This window comes from Carica papaya, chromosome 5 (assembly GCF_054855325.1).
Source record: "Carica papaya isolate Zhongbai chromosome 5, ASM5485532v1, whole genome shotgun sequence".
Taxonomy (NCBI): Eukaryota; Viridiplantae; Streptophyta; class Magnoliopsida; order Brassicales; family Caricaceae; genus Carica; species Carica papaya.
The window spans coordinates 31848701-31860759 of record NC_142313.1 but is presented as its reverse complement, the minus strand read 5'-3'; the positions used below and the strand labels follow the sequence as shown (position 1 = coordinate 31860759).

The 12059-nt window shown below is 47.1% G+C and overlaps 1 non-coding gene and 16 pseudogenes across 1 annotated transcript; 2 read left to right on the top strand and 15 right to left on the bottom strand.

Annotated features, from left to right (window-relative positions):
• Positions 1-2475: 2475 nt before the first annotated feature.
• LOC148265435 (5S ribosomal RNA) lies at positions 2476-2594 on the bottom strand (annotated as a pseudogene).
• A 205-nt stretch (positions 2595-2799) lies between these two features.
• On the bottom strand, positions 2800-2918 carry LOC148265434 (5S ribosomal RNA; annotated as a pseudogene).
• Positions 2919-3250: 332 nt separating this feature from the next.
• On the bottom strand, positions 3251-3369 carry LOC148265433 (5S ribosomal RNA; annotated as a pseudogene).
• A 1020-nt stretch (positions 3370-4389) lies between these two features.
• On the bottom strand, positions 4390-4508 carry LOC148265432 (5S ribosomal RNA; annotated as a pseudogene).
• A 205-nt stretch (positions 4509-4713) lies between these two features.
• On the bottom strand, positions 4714-4832 carry LOC148265431 (5S ribosomal RNA). The gene has a single exon (XR_015819911.1). It is a non-coding gene; the product is annotated as a 5S ribosomal RNA (ribosomal RNA).
• Positions 4833-5395: 563 nt separating this feature from the next.
• LOC148265430 (5S ribosomal RNA) lies at positions 5396-5514 on the bottom strand (annotated as a pseudogene).
• A 563-nt stretch (positions 5515-6077) lies between these two features.
• On the bottom strand, positions 6078-6194 carry LOC148265429 (5S ribosomal RNA; annotated as a pseudogene).
• Positions 6195-6757: 563 nt separating this feature from the next.
• LOC148265428 (5S ribosomal RNA) lies at positions 6758-6876 on the bottom strand (annotated as a pseudogene).
• A 209-nt stretch (positions 6877-7085) lies between these two features.
• Positions 7086-7204, bottom strand: LOC148265427 (5S ribosomal RNA; annotated as a pseudogene).
• Positions 7205-7386: 182 nt separating this feature from the next.
• On the bottom strand, positions 7387-7505 carry LOC148265426 (5S ribosomal RNA; annotated as a pseudogene).
• A 197-nt stretch (positions 7506-7702) lies between these two features.
• Positions 7703-7821, bottom strand: LOC148265425 (5S ribosomal RNA; annotated as a pseudogene).
• Positions 7822-8704: 883 nt separating this feature from the next.
• On the bottom strand, positions 8705-8823 carry LOC148265424 (5S ribosomal RNA; annotated as a pseudogene).
• Positions 8824-9033: 210 nt separating this feature from the next.
• On the bottom strand, positions 9034-9152 carry LOC148265423 (5S ribosomal RNA; annotated as a pseudogene).
• A 203-nt stretch (positions 9153-9355) lies between these two features.
• On the bottom strand, positions 9356-9475 carry LOC148265422 (5S ribosomal RNA; annotated as a pseudogene).
• Positions 9476-10390: 915 nt separating this feature from the next.
• Positions 10391-10509, bottom strand: LOC148265421 (5S ribosomal RNA; annotated as a pseudogene).
• A 591-nt stretch (positions 10510-11100) lies between these two features.
• Positions 11101-11219, top strand: LOC148265420 (5S ribosomal RNA; annotated as a pseudogene).
• Positions 11220-11428: 209 nt separating this feature from the next.
• LOC148265419 (5S ribosomal RNA) lies at positions 11429-11547 on the top strand (annotated as a pseudogene).
• Positions 11548-12059: the final 512 nt, after the last annotated feature.

Genomic DNA, 12059 nt, shown 5'->3' with positions numbered 1-12059 from the left:
CCCGTAAATATTAAAATGAAATAAGTATTTAAATATATCAAATGCGGAAGCGAGATCAAAATTTCAGTTAACATCCCTTACACGAAAAACCAGAAACGTACTTAAAATATAAAAGATTAAACTAACTAAGAGAGAAACTCGAAAATAAAACTATGAGTATGACTACAGAGTCTCTAGGTATCCCCTTCGTCGTCCTCCTGCGGAACGGGCTCGGGAACCATGTCTTCCTGATCTGAAATGGTTAAATAAGGAGTGAGCTACACTAGCCCAGTAAGAACATCACGATATCTCACCGTCACGGAGGTAAAGGTGGGTAGAAAAACACAAAAGACCAATGGAGCATAATTTACAATAAAACCTTTGATCAATAATAAAACTTTTACCATCCACTTACCTTGGTGGAATTTATGAAAACAATATGAGAAAAACAATAACATCATCATAATCATCGAATAATCTAAGCTGTAAAACATAACACTTATCACGCCTCTTGTAATTCAATCATTGTACAACATATCTTTTTCTCATTTACCAGCCTACTAGTATCCGTGGGGGTCCATAGGGGTCCCGCTACCCGTTAACCTTTAACATTCATAATCAGTTTCCAGGGCCGTCCCCATACCCCGTCCGGTATGGGCGCCAAAACCATGAACCTCAATACCCCGTCCGGTATGAGGGTGAAACGGGCCGTCCCCATACCCCGTCCGGTATGGGCGCCAAAACCATAAACCTCAATACCCCGTCCGGTATGAGGGTGAAACGGGCCGTCCCCATACCCCGTCCGGTATGGGCGCCTAAACCATAAGATCTCCATACCCCGTCCGGCATGTGAGACCACAATCCCGGTAGGGTTCCCTACGGACCCGGTCCGTCCACCATCTCCCAGGATATCTAGTCAGGCTGACCCCCATAATACAATTATCAGTCTATACAATCTTTCATTTCCCTTTTTCCTCAATAAGCATCATCAATTCACATTTAAACAAGCAAATCGTAATTCATGCCGAACAGACAACATACAGTATCAGTTCTTCAGTCATTCAACCCATAATTAATAAAACAGTAATATATGCATTCGAAACTATAAAATGAACACATCAAACCCCATAATGCATTTAAAGCTGTAAAACAGGCCAAATAACAGTAAATCATCTATCACACTAGACTCGGGCTCCATTAGCAACCTTAAGCAATTTCACACATGCGTTAATTCAAGAAATACCGTTTTATCATTTTGAACTTTAATACCGTGATAGGAAATAGGGTGAGGGGTCCTTACTTGTTTTCGAGATCCGAATACGATTCACAGTGCGCCTGCAGGCCTTCCCTAATTTTCCCTGAATTTTTCCCGGGGAACTGAAACACACTAACAGTACCTGCACGTGTTCCAAAAAAAATCCAAATTAGGCCCAGGGCCCCTTTCGGACCAAATCGCAACTCCGGCACGGCGGCTCCGCCGTGCTCCGGCGACGGCGCCGCCGCTGGCGGCGGCGAGTCGCCTCGGGTTGACTGTTTTCGGCCGTTTTCGGCCGAATTCGGCCACACTCGCATTGATCCTTGTCAGAAAACAACCCTAGGGCCCTCGGGGGGCCAAAAAATCACGGAAAAACGGAGCTTACCGGCGGCAGCGCTCTCGGGTGCAGCGGCTCTCCGGCGAGGTTCGTGTTTTGGTGATTCGGCTCCGGTCAACCTGTAGAGAAAAGAATGGTGATCACGGTGATATAAAAATTGCATCGAACGGAGGCCGGGAAGGGCCTCGTCGGAGGCAAAAACCGAGAGGAGGCGCGGCGGCGCCGCTGGGCTTCGGCCGCGTGTTCCGGCCGTTTGGCCGGGATTTCGGCTTCGATTTGGCCATAGGAGGAATCAGTGGGGAAAAACGAGTCGGGGGTATGAAATTTACCTCGATCGGCGGTCGGAAATTTCCCCGGTGCGGCGGCGACTGGCGGCGGGTGGCGGCGGTCGGCCTCTGGTTCGTCTTCTCCGGCGAGCGGCTGGCGGCTAGGGTTTGTGGTCTGGTGTGGGGGTTCTATTTATAACCCCTTGCCTTTTGATCACAGCCGTTCATTTTGTTTTAATCTGGGCCGTTCGTTTTTGATTGAATCTGGGCCGTATGTGCGATTGAATCTGGGCCGTCCGATCGCGTGATTGATCTGGGCCGTCGGATCGCACCCACGCGGATCGCCAACGTGGCTCCTTTTGGAGTGACGCGGTCTTGCCACGTGGCAGGCCCTGGTTGGCCGGGACTGCTGACTGGGCCTGCTGACGTGGCTGCTGACGTGGCCGCCCTCTTTTTTTTTTTTTTTTTTTTTTTTTTTTTTTTTTTTTTTTCTCCTCCTTTCCGGGTGCTACACTGCATCTCTCTTTCTCGTTCTAATATCAAGTAATATGCCCCGGCACCGTGACTCACCTTTGCAAATGAACCAGCGGTTTATAATTCCATTCGCGCGTAACGTCGAACAACCCATCCGAAAAAAATAGGTGAAACACGAGGGCTTCCCAAGTGGTCACCCATCCGAGTACTACCCTCGCCCAAACACACATAGCTGTGGAGTTCTGATGGGATCCGGAGCTTTAGTGCTGGTATGATCGTACCTGTTTAATTTCGCGCTGCAAATACATACACTCCTTCTCCTTTCTTTCCCCTCCCGTCATTTGTTTCCTTGTGCGTTCACACTTCACGTCTCATTCTCGTTCTAATATCGATTAAAATGCCCCTGCTTCTTGACTCACATTTGCGTATAAACCAGCAGACCCTAGTTCCAGACGCGCGTAACGTCGAACGACCCGTCTGAAAAAAAATTGGTGCGACACGAGGACTTCCCAGGAGGTCACCCATCCGAGTACTAATCTCGCCCAAGCACACTTCACTGTGGAGTTCTGATGGGATCCGGTGCATTAGTACTGGTATGATCGCACCTCTTTAATTTTGCGCTGCAAATACATAAACTCATTCCCCTTTCTTCCCCCTCCCGTCATTTGTTTCCTTGTGCGTGCGCACTGCACCTCACGTTCTCATTCAAATATCAAGTAAAATGCCACTGCGCCGTGACTCACATTTGCGAATAAACCTGAGGACCATAATTCAAGTCGCGCGTAACATCGAAAGAATCATCTGCAAAAAAATGGGTGCAACACGAGGACTTCCTAAGAAAATGGGTGAAATATAAGGACTTCGCAGGAGGTCACCCATCCTAGAGCTACTCTCGCCCAAGCACCCTTAACTTGCGGAGTTCTGATAGAATCCGTTGCATAGGTGCAACACGAGGGCTTCTCAAGTGGTCACCAATCCGAGTACTACTCTCGCCCAAGCACACTTAACTGCGGAGTTCTGATGGGATCCGGTGCATTAGTGCTGGTATGATCACATCCGTTTAATTCCGCGCTGCAAATACATAAATTCCTTCTCCTTTCTTCTCCCTCCCGTCATTTGTTTCCTTGTGCGTGCGCACTGCACCTCCCGTGCTCGTTCTAATATCAAGTAAAATGCTACGGTGCCGTGACTCACATTTGCGAATAAACCTGAGGACCATAATTCAAGAAGCGCGTAACGTCGAAAGAATCATCTGCAAAAAAATGGGTGCAACACGAGGACTTTCTAAGAAAATAGGTGAAATATAAGGACTTCGCATGAGGTCACCCATCCTAGTGCTACTCTCGCCCAAGCACCCTTAACTTGCAGAGTTCTGATAGAATCCGTTGCATTGGTGCTGGTTTGATCGCTCATGTTTCATTCTGCGCTTCAAATACGTACACTATTTCTCCCTCCATCCCCTCTCCCGTCATTTATTTCCTTGTGCGTGCACTCTGCATCTCCCCTTCTCGTTCTAATATCAAGTAAAATGCCCTAGCATCGTGACTCACCTTTGCGAATGAACCAGCGGTTTATAATTGCATTCGCGCGTAACGTCGAGCGACCCATCTGAAAAAAAATGTGTGCAACACGAGGACTTCCCAGGAGGTCACCATAAATCAAGTCGCGCGTAACGTCGAAAGAATCATCTGCAAAAAGATGGGTGCAACACGAGGACCTCCCAAGAAAATTGGTGAAATATAAGGACTTCGCAGGACGTCACCCATCCGAGTACTTTTCTCGCCCAAGCACCCTTAACTGCGGAGTTCTGATAGAATCCTTTGCATTAGTGCTGGTATGATCCCTCGTGTTTCATTCTGCACTGCAAATACATACACTCTTTCTCCTCCCATCCCCCCTCCCGTCATTTGTTTCCTTGTGCTTGCGCACTACACCTCCCGTTCTAATATCAAGTAAAATGCTACAGCGTCATGACTCACATTTGCGAATAAACCTGAGGACCATAATTCAAGTCGCGCGTAATGTCGAAAGAATCATATGCAAACAAATGGGTGCAACACGAGGACTTCACAAGAAAATGGGTGAAATATAAGGACTTCGTAGGAGGTAACCCACGCTAGTACTACTCTCGCCCAAGCACACTTAACTGCGGAGTTCTGATGGGATCCAAGGCATTAGTGTTGGTATGATCGCACCCGTTTAATTCAACGCTGCAAATATATAAACTCCTTCTCCTTTCTTCCCCCTCCCGTCATTTGTTTCGTTGTGCGTTCACACTTCACCTCTCATTCTCGTTCTAATATCGATTAAAATGCCCCTGCTTCTTGACTCACATTTGCGTATAAACCAGCAGACCCTAGTTCCAGTCGCGCGTAACGTCAAACGACCCGTCTGAAAAAAAATTGGTGCGACACGAGGACTTCCCAGGAGGTCACCCATCCGAGTACTAATCTCGCCCAAGCACATTTAACTGCGGAGTTCTGATGGGATCCAGTGCATTAGTGCTGGTATGATCGCACCCGTATAATTCAGCACTGCAAATACATAAACTCCTTCTCCTTTCTTCCCCCTCCCATCATTTGTTTCCTTGTGCGTGCGCACTGCACCTCCCGTGCTCATTCTAATATCAAGTAAAATGCTATGGTGCCGTGACTCACATTTGCGAATAAACCTGAGGACCATAATTCAAGTCGCGTGTATCGTCGAAAGAATCATCTGCAAAAAAATTGGTGCAACACGAGAACTTCCTCAGAAAATGGGTGAAATATAAGGACTTCGCAGGAGGTCACCCATCCTAGTGCTACTCTCGCCCAAGCACCCTTAACTTGCGGAGTTCTGATAGAATCCGTTGCATTGGTGCTGGTATGATTGCTCATGTTTCATTCTGCGCTTCAAATACATACACTTTTTCTCCCTTCATCCCCCCTCCCGTCATTTGTTTCTTTGTGCGTGCACTTTGCATCTCTCCTTAACGTTCTAATATCGATTAAAATGCACCTGCTTCTTGACTCACATTTGCGTATAAACCTGCGGACCCTAGTTCCAGTCGCGCGTAACGTCGAACGACCCGTCTGAAAAAAAAAATTAGTGCGACACGAGAATTTCCCAAGAGGTCACCCATCCGAGTACTACTCCCGCCCAAGCACACTTAACTGCAGAGTTCTGATGAGATCCGGTGCATTAGTGATGGTATGATCGCACCTGTTTAATTACACGCTGTAAATACATAAACTCCTTCTCCTTTCTTCCCCCTCAAGTCATTTGTTTCCTTGTGCGTGCGCACTGCACCTCTCGTTCTCGTTCAAGTATCAAGTAAAATGCCACGGCGCCGTGACTCACATTTGCGAATAAATCTGCGGACCATAATCAAAGTCGCGCGTAACGTCGAACGACACTTCTGAAGAAAAGAAAATGGGTACAACACGAGAACTTCACAAGAAAATGGGTGAAATATAAGGACTTCGCAGGAGGTAACCCATGCTAGTACTACTCTCGCCCAAGCACCCTTACCTACGGAGTTCTGATAGAATCCGTTCCATTAGTGCTGGTATGATCGCACCTGTTTCATTTCGTGCTGAAAATACATACACTCCTTCTCCTTCCCTCCCCCTCCCATCAATTGTTTCCTTGTGCGTTCACACTGCACCTCTCCTTCTCGTTCTAATATCGATTACAATGCCCCTGCTTCTTGACTCACATTTGCGTATAAACCAGCGGACCCTAATTCCAGTCGCGCGTAACGTCGAACGACCCGTCTGAAAAAAAATTGGTGCGACACGAGGACTTCCCAAGAGGTCACCCATCCGAGTACTACTCTCTCCCAAGCACACTTAACTACGGAGTTCTGATGGGATCCGGTGCATTAGTGCTGGTGATCGCACCCTTTTAATTCCGTGCTGCAAATACATAAACTCCTTCTCCTTTCTTCCCCCTCCCGTCATTTGTTTCCTTGTGCGTGCGTACTGCACCTCCCGTGCTCGTTCTAATATCAAGTAAAATGCTACGGTGCCGTGACTCACATTTGCGAATAAACCTGAGGACCATAATTCAAGTTGCGCGTATCGTCGAAAGAATCATCTGTAAAAAAATAGGTGCAACACGAGGACTTCCTAAGAAAATGGGTGAAATATAAGGACTTCACAGGAGGTCACCCATCCTAGAGCTACTCTCGCCGAAGCACCCTTAACTTGCGGAGTTCTGATAGAATCCGTTGCATTGGTGCTGGTATGAGTGGTCATGTTTCATTCTGCGCTGCAAATACATACACTTTTTCTCCCTCCATCCCCCCTCCCGTCATTTGTTTCCTTGTGCGTGCACTCTGCATCTCTCCTTCTCGTTCTACTATCGATTAAAATGCCCCTGCTTCTTGACTCACATTTGCATATAAACTAGTGGACCCTAGTTCCAGTCGCGTGTAACCTCGAACGACCCGTCTGAAAAAAAAAATTAGTGCGACACAAGGACTTCCCAGGAGGTCACCCATCCAAGTACTACTCTCACGCAAGCACACTTAACTGCGAAGTTCTGGTGGGATCCGATGCATTAGTGCTGGTATGATCGCACCTGTTTAATTTCGCGCTGCAAATACATAAACTCCTTCCCCTTACTTCCCCCTCCCGTCATTTGTTTCCTTGTGCGTGCGCACTGCACCTCTCGTTCTCTTTCAAATATCAAGTAAAATGCCACGGCGCCGTGACTCACATTTGCGAATAAATCTGCAGACCATAATTAAAGTCGCGTGTAACATCGAACGACACATCTGAAAAAAAGAAAATGGGTGCAACACGAAAACTTCCCAGGAAGTAACCCATCATTGTACTACTTTCGCCAAAGCACACTTAACTGCGGAGTTCTGATAAAATCCGGTGCATTTGTGCTGGTGTGACCGCACCTGTTTAATTTCGAGCTGAAAATACATACACTCCTTCTTCCCTCCTCCCCTCCCATCATTTGTTTCCTTGTGCGTTCACACTGCACCTCTCCTTCTCGTTCTAATATCGATTAAAATGCCCCTGCTTCTTGACCCACATTATTTCCAGTCGCGCGTAACGTCGAACGACCCGTCTGAAAAAAAATTGGTGCGACACGACGACTTCCCAGGAGGTCACCCATCCGAGTACTACTCTCGCCCAAACACACTTAACTGCGGAGTTCTGATGGGATCCGGTTCATTAGTGCTGGTATGATCGCACCTATTAAATTCTGCACTGCAAATACATAAACTCCTTCTCCTTTCTTCCCCCTCCCGTCATTTTTTTCCTTGTGCGTGCGCACTGCACCTCTCGTTCTCGTTCAAATATCAAGTAAAATGCCACGGCGCCGTGACTCACATTTGCGAATAAATCTGCGGACCATAATTAACGTCGAACGGCACATCTGAAAAAAAGAAAATGGGTGCGACACGAGAACTTCCCAGGAGGTAACCCATCATTGTACTACTTTCGCCAAAGCACACTTAACTGCGGAGTTCTGATGGGATCCGGTGCATTTGTGCTGGTGTGACCGCACCTGTTTAATTTCGTGCTGAAAATACATGCACTCCATCTTCCCTCCCCCCCTCCCATCATTTGTTTCCTTGTGCGTTCGCACTGCACCTCTCCTTCTCGTTCTAATATCGATTAAAATGCCCCTGATTTTTGACTAACATTTGTGTATAAACGAGCGGACCATAGTTCCAATCGCGCGTAACGTCAAACGACCCATCTGAAAAAAAATTGTTGCGATACGAGGACTTCCCAAGAGGTCATCCATCCGAGTACTACTCTCGCCCAAACACACTTAACTGCAGGGTTCTGATGGGATCCAGTGCATTAGCGCTGGGATGATGCCACTTGTTTAATTTTGCGCTTCAAATAGATACAGTCCTTCTCTTTTCTTCCTCCTCCCGTCATTTGTTTCCTTGTGCGTGCGCACTGCACCTCCCGTACTCGTTCTAATATCAAGTAAAATGCCACGGCGCCGTGACTCATATTTGTGAATAAACCTGCGGACCATAAATCAAGTCACGCGTAACGTCGAAAGAATCATCTGCAAAAAGATGGGTGCAACACGAGGACGTCCCAAGAAAATGGGTGAAATATAAGGACTTCACAGGAGGTCACCCATCTGAGTACTTTTCTCGCCCAAGCACCCTTAACTGCGGAGTTCTGATAGAATCCGTTGCATTAGTGCTGGTATGATCCTTCATGTTTCATTCTGCACTGCAAATACATACACTCTTTCTCCTCCCATCCCCCCTCCCGTCATTTGTTTCCTTCTGCGTGCACTCTACATCTCTCTTTCTCGTTCTAATATCAAGTAATATGCCCCGGCACCGTGACTCACCTTTACAAATGAACCAGCGGTTTATAACTCCCTTCGCGCGTAATGTCGAACAACCCATCTGAAAAAAAATAGGTGCAATACGAGGGCTTCCCAGGTGGTCACCGATCCGAGTACTACTCTCGCCCAAGCACACTTAACTGCGGAGTTCTGATGGGATCCGGGACTGTAGTGCTGGTATGATCGCACCTGTTTAATTTCGCGCTGCAAATACATAAACTCCTTATCCTTTCTTCCCCTTCCCGTCATTTGTTTCCTTGTGCGTGCGCACTGCACCTCTCGTTCTCGTTCAAATATCACGTAAAATGCCACGGCGCCGTGACTCACATTTGCAAATAAATCTGCGGACCATAATTAAAGTCGCGCGTAACGTCGAACGACACATCTGAAAAAAAAAAAAATGGGTGCGACACGAGAACTTCCTAGGAGGTAACCCATCATTGTACTACTTTCGCCAAAGCACACTTAACTGCGGAGTTCTGATGGGATCCGGTGCATTAGTGCTGGTGTGACCGCACCTGTTTAATTTCGTGATGAAAATACATACACTCATTCTTCCCTCCCCCCCTCCCATCATTTGTTTCCTTGTGCGTTCACTCTGCACCTCTCCTTCTCGTTCGAATATCGATTAAAATGCCCCTGATTCTTTACTCACATTTGCGTATAAACCAGCGGACCATAGTTCCAGTCGCGCGTAACGTCGAACGACCAATCTGAAAAAAAATTGTTGCACTACAAGGACTTCCCAAGAGGTCACCCATCCGAGTACTACTCTCGCCCAAGCACACTTAACTGCAGAGTTCTGATGGGATCCAGTGCATTAGTGCTGGCATGATGCCACTTGTTTAATTTTGCACTTTAAATACATACACTCCTTCTCTGTTCTTCCTCCTCCCGTCATTTGTTTCCTTGTGCGTGCGCACTGCACCTCCCGTACTCGTTCTAATATCAAGTAAAATGCCACGGCGCCGTGACTCACATTTGCGAATAAACCTGCGGACCATAAATCAAGTGGCGCGTAAAGTCGAAAGAATCATCTGCAAAAAGATGGGTGCAACACGAGGACCTCCCAAGAAAATGGGTGAAATATAAGGACTTCGCAAGAGGTCACCCATCCGAGTACTTTTCTCGTCCAAGCACCCTTAACTGCGGAGGTCTGATAGAATCCATTGCATTAGTGCTGGTATGATCCCTCATGTTTCATTCTGCACTGCAAATACATAAACTCTTTCTTCTCCCATCCCCCCTCCCGTCATTTGTTTCCTTGTGCGTGCACTCTGCATTTCTCATTCTCGTTCTAATATCAAGTAATATGCCCCGACACCGTGACTCATCTTTGCAAATGTCCCTAATTCTTGACTCATATTTGCGTATAAACCAGCGGACCATAGTTCCAGTCGCGCGTAACGTCGAACGACCCATCTGAAAAAAAATTGTTGCGATAAGAGGATTTTCCAAGAGGTCACCCATCCGAGTACTACTCTCGCCCAAGCACACTTAACTGCAGAGTTCTGATGGGATTCAGTGCATCAATGCTGGTATGATGCCACTCGTTTAATTCCGCGCTGCAAATACATAAACTCCTTCTCCTTTCTTCCCCCTCCCGTCATTTGTTTCCTTGTGCGTGCGCACTGTACCTCTCGTTCTCGTTCAAATATCAAGTAAAATGCCACGGCGCCGTGACTCACATTTGCGAATAAATCTGCGGACCATAATTAAAGTCGCGCGTAACGTCGAACGGTACATCTGAAAAAAAAATGTGTGCAACACGAGAACTTCCCAGGAGGTAACCCACCATTGTACTACTTTCGCCAAAGCACACATAGCTGCGAAGTTCTGATGGGATCCGGTGCATTTGTGCTTGTGTGACCGCACATGTTTAATTTCTTGCTGAAAATACATACACTCCTTCTTCCCTCCCCCTCTCCCATCATTTGTTTCCTTGTGCGTTCACACTGCACCTCTCCTTCTCGTTCTAATATCGATTAAAATGCCCCTGATTCTTGACTCACATTTGCGTATAAACCAGCGGATCATAGTTCCAGTCGCGCGTAACGTCGAACGACCCATCTGAAAAAAAATTGTTGCGATACGAGGACTTCCCAAGAGGTCACCCATCCGAGTACTACTCTCGCCCAAGCACACTTACGATTTATTACCAGCACTAATGCACTGTATCCCATCAGAACTCCGCAGTTAAGTGTCCTTGGGCGAGAGTAGTACTCAGATGGGTGACCTCCTGGGAAGTCCTCTTGTTGCACTAATTTTTTTTTCAGACGGGTCGTTCGACGTTACGCGCGACTGGAACTATGTTTCGCTGGTTTATACGCAAATGTGAGTCAAGAAGCAGGGGCATTTTAATGGATATTAGAACGAGAAGGAGAGGTGCAGAGTGAACGCACAAGGAAACAAATGATGGGAGGGGGGAGGGAAGAAGGAGTGTATGTATTTTCAGCACGAAATTAAACAAGTGCGGTCACACCAGCACAAATGCACCGCATCCCATCAGAACTCCGCAGTTAAGTGTGCTTTGGCGAAAGTAGTACAATGATGGGTTACCTCATGGGAAGTTCTCGTGTTGCACCCATTTTCTTTTTTCCAGATGTGTCGTTCGACGTTACGCGCGACTTTAATTATGGTCCGCAGATTTATTTGCAAATGTGAGTCACGGTGCCGTGGCATTTTACGTGATATTTGAACGAGAACGAGAGGTGCAGTGCGCACGCACAAGGAAACAAATGACGGGAAGGGGAAGAAAGGATAAGGAGTTTATGTATTTGCAGCGCGAAATTAAACAGGTGCGATCAAACCAGCACTAATGCACTGGATCCCATCAGAACTCCGCAGTTAAGTGTGCTTGGGCGAGAGTAGTACTTGGATTGGAGACCTCCTGGGAAGTCCTCGTGTCGCACTAATTTTTTTTTCAGACGGGTCGTTCGACGTTACGCGCGACTGGAACTAGGGTCCACTGGTTTATACGCAAATGTGAGTCAAGAAGAAGGGGCATTTTAATCGATATTAGAACGAGAAAGAGAGATGCAGAGTGCACGCACAAGGAAACAAATGACGGGAGGGGGGGTGGAGGGAGAAAAAGTGTATGTATTTGCAGCGCAGAATGAAACATGAGGAATCATACCAGCACCAATGTAACGGATTCTATCAGAACTTCGCAACTTAAGGGTGCTTGGGCGAGAGTAGCACTAGGATGGGTGACCTCATGCGAAGTCCTTATATTTTACCCATTTTCTTAGGAAGTCCTCGTGTTGCACCCATTTTTTTGCAGATGATTCTTTCGACGATACGCACGACTTGAATTATGGTCCTCAGGTTTATTCGCAAATGTGAGTCACGGCACCGTAGCATTTTACTTGATATTAGAACGATCACGGGAGGTGCAGTGCGCACGCACAAGGAAACAAATGACGGG